The 12,394-nt window shown below is 45.0% G+C and overlaps 2 protein-coding genes across 4 annotated transcripts in view; both read left to right on the forward strand.

The window, feature by feature from the left end:
• The window catches only part of PSTK (phosphoseryl-tRNA kinase), a 29,350-nt gene extending 28,691 nt beyond the window's left edge, over positions 1-659 (forward strand). Inside the window, exon 7 of the mRNA XM_032313530.1 lies at positions 620-659. The gene's annotated coding sequence lies outside the window, so the exon portion shown is untranslated. The remainder of the gene's footprint in view (positions 1-619) is intronic.
• The window catches only part of ACADSB (acyl-CoA dehydrogenase short/branched chain), a 40,335-nt gene that overhangs the window by 1,331 nt on the left and 26,610 nt on the right, over positions 1-12,394 (forward strand). The window lies entirely within an intron of this gene.

A 12,394-nucleotide genomic window follows, 5' to 3' on the forward strand; every position in this document is an offset into this window, starting at 1 on the left:
ATACTGTGTGGCGGACTTGTTCTTGGCTCTACCTGTGTCATCTCATTTGATTCTTTTTTTTCTCAAGACTTTATTTATTTATTGGAGAGTGAGCGAAAGAGAGCACAAGCGGGGCTGGGGGAAAAGGGAAAAGGGAGCTTAGCAGGCTCAGCAGGGAGCCTGATGCCTGGCTCAAACCCAGGACCCTGGGATCATGACCTGAGCCAAAGGCAGACTTTTAGCCAGCTGGGCCACCCAGGCACCCCTGATCTTACTTAATTCTTATGAACCATCCCACACAGTGGTAGTTTAATCTGTTGGCTACAGAGGCTGATGCTGAAAAAAAGATCATGTGACTTGCTCAGGGTCACTCAGCTAGAAAGTGGTAAGAGCTGGTGTTCCAATTCCAGTCTGATGCTAAATTTCATGCACTACTGCCTCCCTCCCTTAGAGGTAGTGGAGACCTATTTCGTTTGGATTTGTTTTGGACTTTGTTTGGATTTCTTTGGATTTTGTTTGGATTTGTTTGGATTTATTGGGGTTTATTGTCTTTCATATTTTTTAAAGCTCATTTACATTAATTAGCTAATGTGATTGATGGGATGGTGACTCTAGCACCGTGGTTAAGAAGGTGGTTTTGCAGGGCGCCTGGGTGGCTCAGTGGGTTAAGCCGCTGCCTTCGGCTCGGGTCATGATCTCAGGGTCCTGGGATGGAGCCCCGCATCGGGCTCTCTGCTCGGCAGGGAGCCTGCTTCCTCCTCTCTCCCTGCCTGCCTCTCTGCCTGCTTGTGATCTCTCTCTGTCAAATAAATAAATAAAATCTTTAAAAAAAAAAAAAAAAGAATGTGGTTTTGCAGCCAGATTGCATGGGTTTGAGCACAGGCTGTGTCACTTCGTAGCAGTATAATCTTGGACAGGTTACCTCTGTGGATCTTAGTTTCTTGATCTATAAAATGGGTGAGAATAATAGCATCTAGCCATAGGGGGATGTGAGGCCTTTAAAATAGTGCCTGGGGGCGCCTGGGTGGCTCAGTGGGTTAAGCCGCTGCCTTAGGCTCAGGTCATGATCTCAGGGTCCTGGGATCGAGTCCCGCAACGGGCTGTCTGCTCAGCAGGGGGCCTGCTTCCCTTCCTCTCTCTCTGCCTGCCTCTCTGCCTACTTGTGATCTCTCTCTGTCAAATAAATAAATAAAATCTTTAAAAAAAAAAAGAAATAGTGCCTGATGTATGGGGCGCCTGGGTGGCTCAGTGGGTTAAGCCGCTGCCTTAGGCTCAGGTCATGATCTCAGAGTCCTGAGATCGAGCCCCGCATAGGCTCTCTGCTCAGCAGGGGAGCCTACTTCCCCCTCTCTCTCGCTGCCTGCCTCTCTGCCTACTTGTGATCTCTCTCTCTCTCTGTCAAATTAATTAATTAATTAATTAAATAGTGCCTGGTGTAGAATCAGATGTCATTTAATGTTAGCTTTTATTATTGCCATGTGTGAGGCATCATGTCCCATGGCAGATACACTAAAGACCCTGAACACTTAGCTTTTAGAAATTTCTCTTTTAGTGGAGAAGTTAGAACTGTATCCAACAAATCTGCTGTTATGTAGACATACAAATCCCAGGGGTCCACAGTCTGCCTGTGGGTTCGGAGGAGGGAGCAATGATCAGGACCATTAGGGGAGAAAGAGGCTCTTTGGGAGCTGGGTTTAGATTTTAGGAGAAGAGAATTGGGAAAAACACTGTAACAAAAGGGGGGCAGTTTAAGGAATGCTGGCGTTTATCCTTTGGATTGTCCAGAGCCTTGGAAGGTTTTGAGCCTTGGTGGTAGAGAATCATCTATGATCTCGGTTTATTGCTGTCATAGCAGGTGGCATGGAGGGTAGAGAATTGCAAAGTCGGGCCAATTTTGGTCCCTCTCAAAGATCAAAGGGGCGCCTGGGTAGCTCAATAGGTTAACTGTCTGCCTTCCACTCAGGTCATGATCCTGGGATCAAGTCCTGCCTGGGCTCCCTGCTTAGCTGTGGGTCTGCTTCTCCCTCTCCCCGACTGGTGCTGTCTCTCACTCTTTCTCAAATAAAAATTTTTAAAAGAAAAAGATAAATGGAAAGGCAGAATTGAGTGAGAATTTACAATAGGCCAGGGAGAGCATTTTATATCCTGCACCCAATGCCCTCTTTCCTATTGGACAGGTAGTAGTGGCTTCATCTCACCAATGAGGAACTGGGAGGTGGTGAGTGTTCAGTGTGCCCTTGACATCCAGCAGTAAGGTCACAGCGTGGACACTCAGCCACGCTTGCCTTCTCAGAAGGACTTTGTTGTCCCTGCAAATACATCAGAACAAACCTGTCCCTTATGTTTGGGCAACCCAATTTGTAGGGAATTGACTTGGTCACCCTGTGGTTCCAAAACATTTTAGGCAACTTGATACTTCACAAAAGGTCATTCTTTTTTTTTTTTTTAAGGATTTTTATTTTTTTTATTTGACACAGAGAGAGATCACAAGTAGGCAGAGAGGCAGGCAGAGAGAGGGGGGAAAGCAAGCTCTCCACTGAGCAGAGAGTCCTAGGCAGGTCTCGATCCCAGGACCCTGGGATCATGACCTGAGCTAAAGGCAGAGACTAACCCACTGAGCCACCCAGGTGCCCCACAAAAGGTCATTCTTGAAAAATATTCTTGATGCTATACTTCCTTGTTAGGTTAATCCTGTAAAGGACTTTGAGTTGTTGGAACTGCTAAACTAGATACATATCTTGTTCAGCTTTTTGTTATTCAAGAAAACCGACAGCACTTTTTTGGACATCTGTGGCATCTGGGCAGTGAGAGCTGAGTACGTGCATAAGCAGAAATTATACATCTGCCGTAAATCCAGGCCCTGGAGTCAGAGCACCTCTCCACTGCCTCCTAGCGGGACAACCTCAAGACAGGTTCTTGAGGTTCTGCTTCTCTTTCCTTTCCTGCAAAGTGGGGAGGACAGTAGTATTAGGGCGATGTTAGATGTTAAGTGCTTAAAACGGCCCTTGGTGCTTAGTAAGTACTCAGTAAACGCTCACTGTTAATACGCGCAGAGTCCATTACTAGTAACTCCAGGAGGAAGGGGTGGGGTGTCTTTATGCAAAGTACTCTGATTAATGTTGGGGGTCTGTATGTTTACAACACAATCTTTGACCTCAGGGAAATTACATTTTTAGTTGGAGAGACAAGGTATATGTGTTAAGAAGTGCCATTAAGGCTATAGAAGATTTGATTTATTCCCAGTGTTACATAAATAGCATGGACAGATGTGCTTATAGAAGGAGGGGCTGGAACTGAGCGTCAAAAGAAGGGGTGGCTTAGGTTTAGGGAAAGCAGCAGAGGGTTGGAGATTATAGGCCAAGGGAGCTGTGTGCACCAAGGTATAGCGTAGCGATATACAGCACTAGTTTAAGAAATAATTATTCTAAGACTGCTTGTGTGGTAAGTTCGCAGTTTGATGGAGTGAGTTAAAATGACGAGTCTCTATCACGTGTCGTGGTTATGTCCATACTTGTTCCTGCAACAGTGAGAGTTGCTCCAACAGGGTTATCCGCAGTCCCAGAGAACAACCCTTTGTCTACTAAAACACAAGCATTCATAACATTATTACTTATCAGTACAGAAATGCATTTTTTCCAATGCAAATAGGGCCTTCTTTCCCAGCCTTTTTTCTTTCCAGTGCCAAGAAGACTTAGGTAATCCTAATGATCTTCTCTGGCAGCGGTTAAGATGCTCTCTCCTTTCTTCCAAGATCCTTTCACCAGACTTGCCTTGGGCTTACATGGCTTTGACTCCTCCTTTCCTAAGTGCTAGACCAGGGGTTCTCAATTTGGGCGCTGTCGACCTCTGAGGCCAGACCGTTCTCTGTTGTGGGAGGCTGCCCTGTGCATCCCAGGGTGTGGAACACCCCTGGCCCCTGCCACAGCTCAGCCTGTCTCCAGGTACTGCCAACGTTCCTTCGGGGCAAAAGTGTGCCGCTATTAGATCCACTGGTATAGACCCGAGCTCCGTGTGTACTCCGAGGGTGGGAAACTGTGGCCCTTCTCCTTATAACCTGGGAGAAAGCTGCCTCATCCTACTATTTGCCCCACCCAGTTTCTTGACCATAGAAATTGGTTTTCAAGATCTCAGCAGGAGCCACTGAGATCCTGAGCTGCTGTTGGCCGAAGAGTCTCAGCAGATAAAACGGGCAGTACCTTGCAGAGGGAACCCGAGAGGTTAGATCCCACTTAGACCACTTCAGAAGTTCGCCTGTTGGGGGACAGGCCCTCAGCTAAGGTGATACCACTGAACGGGGCATTCATAAAGGAAGCCTTGAGAAGATTGGGTCATCATCTTGAAAGGGAGGAATTAGACGGACACCATGTTTTCTGAATTGAAAGATTCGGGCGTCTGGAGGAAAACAGTTTAGGGGGAACAGAATGAAAGATGATTCATTCTGCTTTAGAGGCCAGACTTCTAAAAGTGTCAGTTAAACTTAGGACTGGAAGCACTTTGGAAGCTGAGGAGGAGAGGGATCTGGAAACTAGTAGAATCAGAGCCAGAGTTACAGGTCTGAGCCTTTGGTGTCTAGCACAGACCATTTGGGGGGACTGTTGAAGACAAGCAAGGCAAAGAGAATTATTGTGGGGTGTCCCTTAGAGGAGGATTTGTGACGAGTAGGCTTTATTCAGAACTGGAGCAAAGAAGGAAAAGGATGTTTAAGTCCAGTTGTAGGAGCAAAAGTACCAACAGAACTTGAGCCAGCTAGAGTAAAGAACCCCTAGGGAGCAGGGGCAGGATGTTTTCAGAATTGCAGAGGAACCCAGGGCTAGCCTTCGGAGATGCTGGAATGCCCATTGAGGCAGGGTGTGAACTGAGTCTGTTTAAGGAGAGAGAACCGCTTCAGGTTCTTAAGCTCCGGTCGTTCCTTTCAGTGTCCACCAGCCCCTGCAGGCATTTAGGTGTGCAACTCTGTGTCTGGAACCTCAGGTCTCTTGACTTCTGTGTTAACTGCTCTCTCTGCTGCTAACCTGGTTTACCCGCAAAGGAAGGCAGTTCCCATACCTGGTAGGGTGCTGGATCCAAGTTAATTGCACAATTAAAAATTGTTTTAAAGGGCGCCTGGGTGGTGCAGTTCATTGAGCATCTGACTCTTGATTTTAGCTCAGGGTGGTAGGTTCAGGCCCCCTCTATGGAGCCTACTTTAAAGAAAAATGTTTTAAGTTCATTAAAAACTTCGTCTTGTAAGTTTTCTTTAGAAATAGGGATAGTTTTGGAAAGAGAGTTGCTGACCTGGCCAGGGCCATATGAAGGCGGACAGGTTTCCTCTATGCTCATGCCCTGGCCCTGGGCCCCATCTTGCTTTATTTTGTTCTCTCCTGAGACCAGCCATCTCTGTGTATTCTTCTCCTAGAAAGTGGTGGCATTGTTCCCAACCAGTAGATACTGGAAGGGGGAGCCCCAGACTGGTGGAAGGGAAGGACTGCCTTTTTAATAGCTCCAGAGAACTCCTAGCACAGAAGCTACTGGTTATGGAGAAAGCAAGCAGAGGTCAGAGGGGTTCTGTTCTGGTGGAGAAGTTTTGGCTCAAGGATAGGAAAGCAGAGAAAGGATCCACTTAAAATTTGAAGTGGGATATGCAGTACTTAAATGAGATCTTAAAATGGATATCCTGGATTTAGTTAGAATTCAGTAAGAGATCTGTCTAAAAGATGAGAATCCTCCTTTAGAAAGTGGGGAAGATGGGGCGCCTGGGTGGTTTAGTGGGTGTTAAAGCCTCTGCCTTAGGCTCAGGTCATGATCCCAGGGTCCTGGGATCGAGCCCCGTATCGGGCTCTCTGCTTCCTCCTCTCTCTGTGCTTGTCTCTCTGCCTACTTGTGATCTCTGTCTGTCAAATAAATAAATAAAATCTTTAAAAATAATAAAAAAGAAAGAAAGAGAGAAAGTGGGGAAGAAACATTGCGTCATCGAGTCTACAGAAGAACCCAGAAGCCATGGTCAATACCGCAGCATTAAGAAGCAAATCTCCTTACCGCCCCCAGTGCCTCTCCTCCCCTTGCTGTACAGAAGACTAGCCAACTTTGCAGGGCCCTGCCTCCTCCTACCACAGAGCCCGAGGCAGTAGAAGAAAATTGTGGCCAGCTGATTACATAAAAGGGCCCTGTGTCAGTTACAAGTTCTGTGTTAAATACTGTCCAGTAAACCTGCAAAACTATTTATATTCTAAAGTGATCTTCATACTGCAAGGAGCATAAAATTGTGCAAAAATCACTGTTTTCATTTTGATTAGGTTAATTAAGCTATAGCAATAACAAGCAGTGAGCATAATTAAGCACATCAGCATTTAACCTTGCCTTGTATTTATTCACTTTCTAAAAGGTTTTATTTATTTACTGGTCAGGGAGAGAGAGCATGCGTGTGCACAAGCAGGGGGAGCAGCTGGCAGAGGGAGAAGCAGGCTCCCCACTGAGCAGGGAGCCTGATGTGGGACTCGGTCCCACCTGAGCCAGAGGCAGATGCTTAACTAACCCAGGCACCCCGCCTTGTACTTAACATGTAAAATCTTGGCAAAAGGGACCTTCCCCTCTTCATTACTACTTCCTGCTGGAATATGTCTTAAATTTATATGTTTTAGAAACAGGTGCAAATTTTAAGAGATGTGATGTTTAGCTTTTTATTCATTCTTCTAAATTGTTGACAAAATTCTCATAAGCCATATGAATTTCTGTAATGTAAAGCTATGACATTTGGTTTCACTAATTTTAAGATTTTTATTTATTTATTTATTTGACAGACAGAGATCACAAGTAGGCAGAGAGGCAGGCAGAGAGAGAGGAGGAAGCAGGCTCCCCGCCGAGCAGAGAGCCCGATGAGGGGCTTGATCCCGGGACCCTGGGATCATGGCCTGGGCAGAAGGCAGAGGCTTAACCCACTGAGCCACCCAGGTGCTCCTGGTTTCTCTAATTTTAAAGCAGCCTGTTTAACTTAATTTGGGGGGAGTGGCGATAGAATTTTTTAAGACTTTATTTTCAGTAGGTAATCATAAATTCTCATGCAGCTGTCAGAAGCAACACAAAGAGAAGCCTGCATACTCTTCAGCCAGTCTGCTAGTGGTATCATCTTACAAAAACTCCAGGACAGTTACACAGCCAGGACACTAACATTGAGACCATCCATCAGACTTACTCAGGAACCTGCAGCTTCACCTATAAATGTATATATTTAGTCCTGTGAGGTTTCCCCACGTGTGTGTTTATGTATCCACATCCACAATCAAGCCAGAGGACATTCCCAGCTTCACAAAGATCCCTGCATTCCCCTTGTTGAACTGCATGACGTCCCTGAGCCTGGTGACCTAGTCCTTCTGTTCTCCTGTATAATTTTATCATCTCAAGAATGTTGGATAAATGGGGTGCCTGGGTGGCTCAGTGGGTTAAAGCCTCTGCCTTCGGGCTCAGGGCTCAGGTCGTGATCCCAGGATCCTGGGATGGAGCCTCACATGGGCTCTCTGCTTACCGGGGAGCCTGCTTCCCTCTCTCTCTCTCTGCCTGCCTCTCTGCCTACTTGTCTCTGTCAAATGAACAAAAATCTTTAAAAAATAATTAAAAAATAAAAAGAATGTCGGATAAGTGAAATCATAGCTCTGTAACCTTTGGGACTAGCTTTGTACATTCAGCAGGATTCTCCTGAGATGCCAAGTTGTTTCCCGAATAAATAGTTTGTTCCTTTTATTGCTGAGCAATATTCCCCTTTAGAGGAGGAAAATCTCTTCTGCCCTGTTGGGTTCAGGAGCTGGAGTCTGGAAATTAGGCTGACAATAAACATTAACTCAAGGAAAAGGTTTATTTCATCTGTATGGGGACCCAACAAAAGGAGCTGGCTCTTCCAAACGTTGAGATTAAAGGCTTCCATTCCTTAGTAGGGACAAGGGAAGGGGCAAAAAATGGACTCAAAGGGAAAAACAAAGAGGGTTCTTTTAGGAAAGACATGGATTTTTAGGAGGGCAGGCAGGAGATAAAGTTGTTGGTAATATTTGTCTATACAGGTGTTGGTACTCTTTCTATGAACCCCCCCAAGAAGGGATTTCTGGCAGCCTCCTTTCCCAAAACTTACTGCTTTTAGACAGATGAAGGATACTCCAAGAAGACTTTTTTTCTGCATCTGTTAATCTCAGATGTCTTCAGGTTAAAACCAACCTTTCTGCCAACCCTGGGGTTCCAAGTGGATTCCCCACCATGAGCCGTACACTGTCTGTGTGTCACTGTTCACCATGCAAGACATAGTTGGGTTGTTTCCAGTGTTCGGCTCTGAGCAATAAAGCTGCTCTGCACATCTGTGCGCAGGCTTTTCTTCAAACTTGCAGTGCTCATTTCTCTGAGCGAGTACTCAGGAATGCAGGTGCCAGGACACACGGGAAGTGCGCAGTTGTGTGAAACTGCTGGCCAGGTTTCCAGGCAGTCCTGTCTCCTGTGCCCGGTGGCCATGGCGTGTGAGAGCTACTTCTGCCTCATTCTTGCCATCGGTTGGCAATGTCACTATGACTTTTTTTATTTTAACCAATCTGATCATCTCTCACTGCGTTGATTTGCTCTTAAAATGTTTTTTAGTTTCCAGCAGGATCAGAAGGAGAGGGATTCTGGTTGTTGACGGTGAAAAGATCCTTTTTTTTATGGATTATACATATTTAATTACATCATAAAATATTATTTTATCTTTTCTGGGTCTGTAAAGTTGAATCAGTACTGTGAAAGAGAAAACCGGAGGCCCAAAATGGTATGGTTTAGGTTAAGGGCCCCAAGGCGGGGGACCAAGAGTTAACGCCTAACTTAATTGTTTCCCCAAGAATGTAACCTTTAATGGGTCAACTTGGAATTTCCTGGTCCAACTAGGAAAGGTACTGAGAGACTCCTTCAGCTCCCCTTAGGAGGGAGGGCAGCCTTGCCTAAACAGTGCATTCCTTGATAACAAATTGCTTTCTTCTTTTTTTAATGTCTTCTCTGCCTTGAAAACCTTTCTGTTGTTTAGCTCGGTGGCTCTCCCCTCTGCTTGCTAGATGGGATGCTGCCCATTCATGATTGTTGGGCAAAGCCAGTTAGATCTTCAGATTTACGGTTAAAAACACTTGTTTCTTAATAGTGCAAAAGGACATGAAAAATACCATCAAGGTCTATCTACCAAGGGTGAGCGCTTTATCTAGCTGTAGAATCATTATATGATTTTTATGGACTTGGAAATCAAAAAGGACTTAGGGGGTGCCTGGCTGGCTCATACACTGGAGCACGCCACTCTTGATCTCAGGATCATGGGTTCCAGCCCCACACTGGGCCTAGAGCTCACTCTAAATAAAAGCGGGGGAGTACTTAGAAAAAAAATGAAATCTGTTCATGCAACTGTTATCATTAGCCAGTGTTAAATGCCTAGTAAATTAGAAAATTAAATGTATAAAATACTAAAAATAAGCAAGGGCAGATCCCTTTATTAGCTTACAGTGAGGAATGTTATCCTCATTAAAAGCTGGGTGTCATCTCCCAAAAAAAGAGTAAGAATTTTGACAACAGAAAAATCACAGACTTCTGCATGACAGCACAAAACAAGTATAAGCGAAGTCAGAAGACAAATGGCAAACCGGTTTAAAAAAATTAATTTCCTGGAAATCAGGGAAGAAAAAACTCCTGGAAATCAGGGAAGAAAAAACAACTGAATAGGAAAATGGGCAAAGGACATGAATAAACCGTAAATAGAGAAAGAACGACAAATGGTTCTTAAACACATGAAAAGATGTGCAAACTCATAGGAGAAATACAGTATGGGAACACTGCGATACAGTTCTCCTCTGTTAGATGGACACAGAAGTCCAAAAGTTGAGCAACGTGCTCTGCTGGTCAGGCCCTAGGGAAGTGGGCACCCTTTCACACTTAATCAGTGGGAGTAAGTGTGGTTTCACTGCTGCCAACGACAACCTGGGAACACTTAATCCGAATTTTGAATTCCATTCATGCTCTCTAAAATAGAATTCCCAGGGACGCCTGGGTGGCTCAGTTGGTTAAGCAGCTGCCTTCGGCTCAGGTCATGATCCCAGCGTCTTGGGATCGAGTCCCATATCAGGCTCCTTGCTCGGCGGGGAGCCTGCTTCTCCCTCTGCCTCTGCCTGCTATTCTGTCTGCCTGTGCTCGCTCTCTCCCCCTCTCTCTCTCTGATAAATAAATAAAATCTTAAAAAAAAAAAATTTTTAAATAGAATTCCCACTTCCAGTGTGTGCCACAGGCAGAGTTCCCAGGGAGTGAAATCATACAGGTCAGAGGTCTCTCACTGACGCAGTTCTTTGAATTCTCAGAAGCTTATTTTGAAATTCGTAATGAGGTGCCAGGAAGTCACATCAATTGGAAGGAGAGATCCACCCACCATCAATCAGATCAGATGGGATCAGCACCCTTCTGCCACCCGTGGTTACCTTTTCACAGCAGTTACCAGAACCGGAAATGAGTATCACAGGCTGAAGGAATTAGCCCACCTAAGTGGTGCAGAAATTATTATTGTGAACTTGAAAAGCATCTGAGCAGTCGCGAGGAACGCTGTCTAAACTGAAGCCTCTGGAAAACAGATTGTAGATGAAGAAACAATCTTTTCTCCTGTTAATCTGTTTCTTGTCAGTGCCCAGCTGCCCCCTCCCACCCACCCCGCCCACCCTTCCTGTAGGTAAAGGAAAAGTTTTCTTTCCAAGAAATGTACTATGTGTGTATAAGTATACACACATACTCTAATTAGGTGTGTATAGATCTGCCGTGTTCTGTTGCCTTTAGATTTGTGTAACCTTGTCCACAACTGAGACATACACTGACACAGTGACACGGAGGCCCCCCTTGTTGCAGCATTATTTATAATGAAATTATTTTTTTAAAATGTTTTGTTTATTTATTTGACAGAGAGAGAGAGAGATCACAAGCAGGCAGAGAGGCAGGCAGAGAGGGAGAGGGGGAAGCAGGCTCCCTGCTGAGCAGAGAGCCCAACGCGGGGCTCGATTTCAGGACCCTGAGATCATGACCTGAGCCGAAGGCAGAGGCTTAATCCACTGAGCCACCCAGCTGCCCTATAATGAAATTATTTATAAAGAAATTATTTATAGGGGCATCTGGGTGGCTCAGTGGGTAAAAGCCTCTGCCTTTGGCTCAGGTCATGGTCTCAGGGTCCTGGGATCGAGCCCCACATCGGGCTCTCTGCTCAGCGGGGAGCCTGCTTCTCACGCTCTCTCTGCCTGCCTCTCTGCCTACCTGTGATCTCTCTCTTAATCTCTCTCTCTCTGTGTCAAAGAAATAAAAATAAAATCTTAAAAAAAGTCCAGCTCTTTAAAAAAAAAAAAATTTATTCATAAAGAAATTCTGGTTGCACCGTTCCCATCCCTGCTCTTTGATTAGTTTTTTTGGCCCCCAAAAGCAGTCCTGATTTTAAAAAAACAAAAGTGCTCTTGTACGCAATGGATTGTTTTACAACTATGAAAAAAGGGGACTGAAAATATTCTCTAGGTCCTAAGGTGGAAGCATCTCCAGAATAGGAGGTATACCCCAGGAGAGGATGCAGAGTGTGCTTCCTTTCACAGAGGACAAGGAGGAAAATAAGGAAATGTATTTCTGTTTGCTTAGATTTGTATATAAAGAATGTGACAAAGGTAATAAGCTAATCAAAGTGGTCACCTGTGCGGGAAGTTGAGAAGTGGGCCGGATCGGGATGGCACAACAGCTTTGGGATCGGCACAGTTTTTTTGAACCTCGTTACTTGTTTAACACAAAGAAATTTTAAAGCCAGACACTTTGGGGGAAGAGTGGGGAGGGGAGGGGGAAGCAGGGAGGCACACTCATGAGTCATGACTACAGACAAGGAAATGGTTGAGCTTTTGAAAGTTAGCTGCAAGAGGGGTTGAGTTTTTACTCTCCAAGTCATGCATGTAAGCCAGGGTCCAGCCCAGGCTATGTCTCAGAATCATCCAGGGAAGCTTTTTAGAAATACAGAAACCCAGGCTTCATTTTGGGTCTCTTAAATCAGGGTCTTAGTTGGTAGGGCTGTACGCTCTCTCTTTTGCTGGAAGCTGCCCCAAGTTACCAAGAGTGGCAACCCCTGATTTAAACATACTTGTTTCCAAGATCTTAATAGAGTTGGTAAACATTCCCAGAATAAACCATTTTTTTAGTTTAATTACGTGTAACTGTTTTTGACAGTTAGGTTCTTAAGAAATCCATAAAGTTGTTCCGCGGTGTGATGCTGAGCACCTATCTAAAACCTATACCTGGCATTTTAAAGGCCACTTCGGAAATCCAGAGCAGACATGATTTGGGCAATGACACATACTTTTAGAAAGGCAAAACATTAAATATTCTTAGAAAATATTTCTAATATACAAAAAAATGCAGGGAACAGTATAACTGGCAACCTACCTTTGCT

Source organism: Mustela erminea, chromosome 14 (genome assembly GCF_009829155.1).
Source record: "Mustela erminea isolate mMusErm1 chromosome 14, mMusErm1.Pri, whole genome shotgun sequence".
Classification (NCBI taxonomy): domain Eukaryota; kingdom Metazoa; phylum Chordata; class Mammalia; order Carnivora; family Mustelidae; genus Mustela; species Mustela erminea.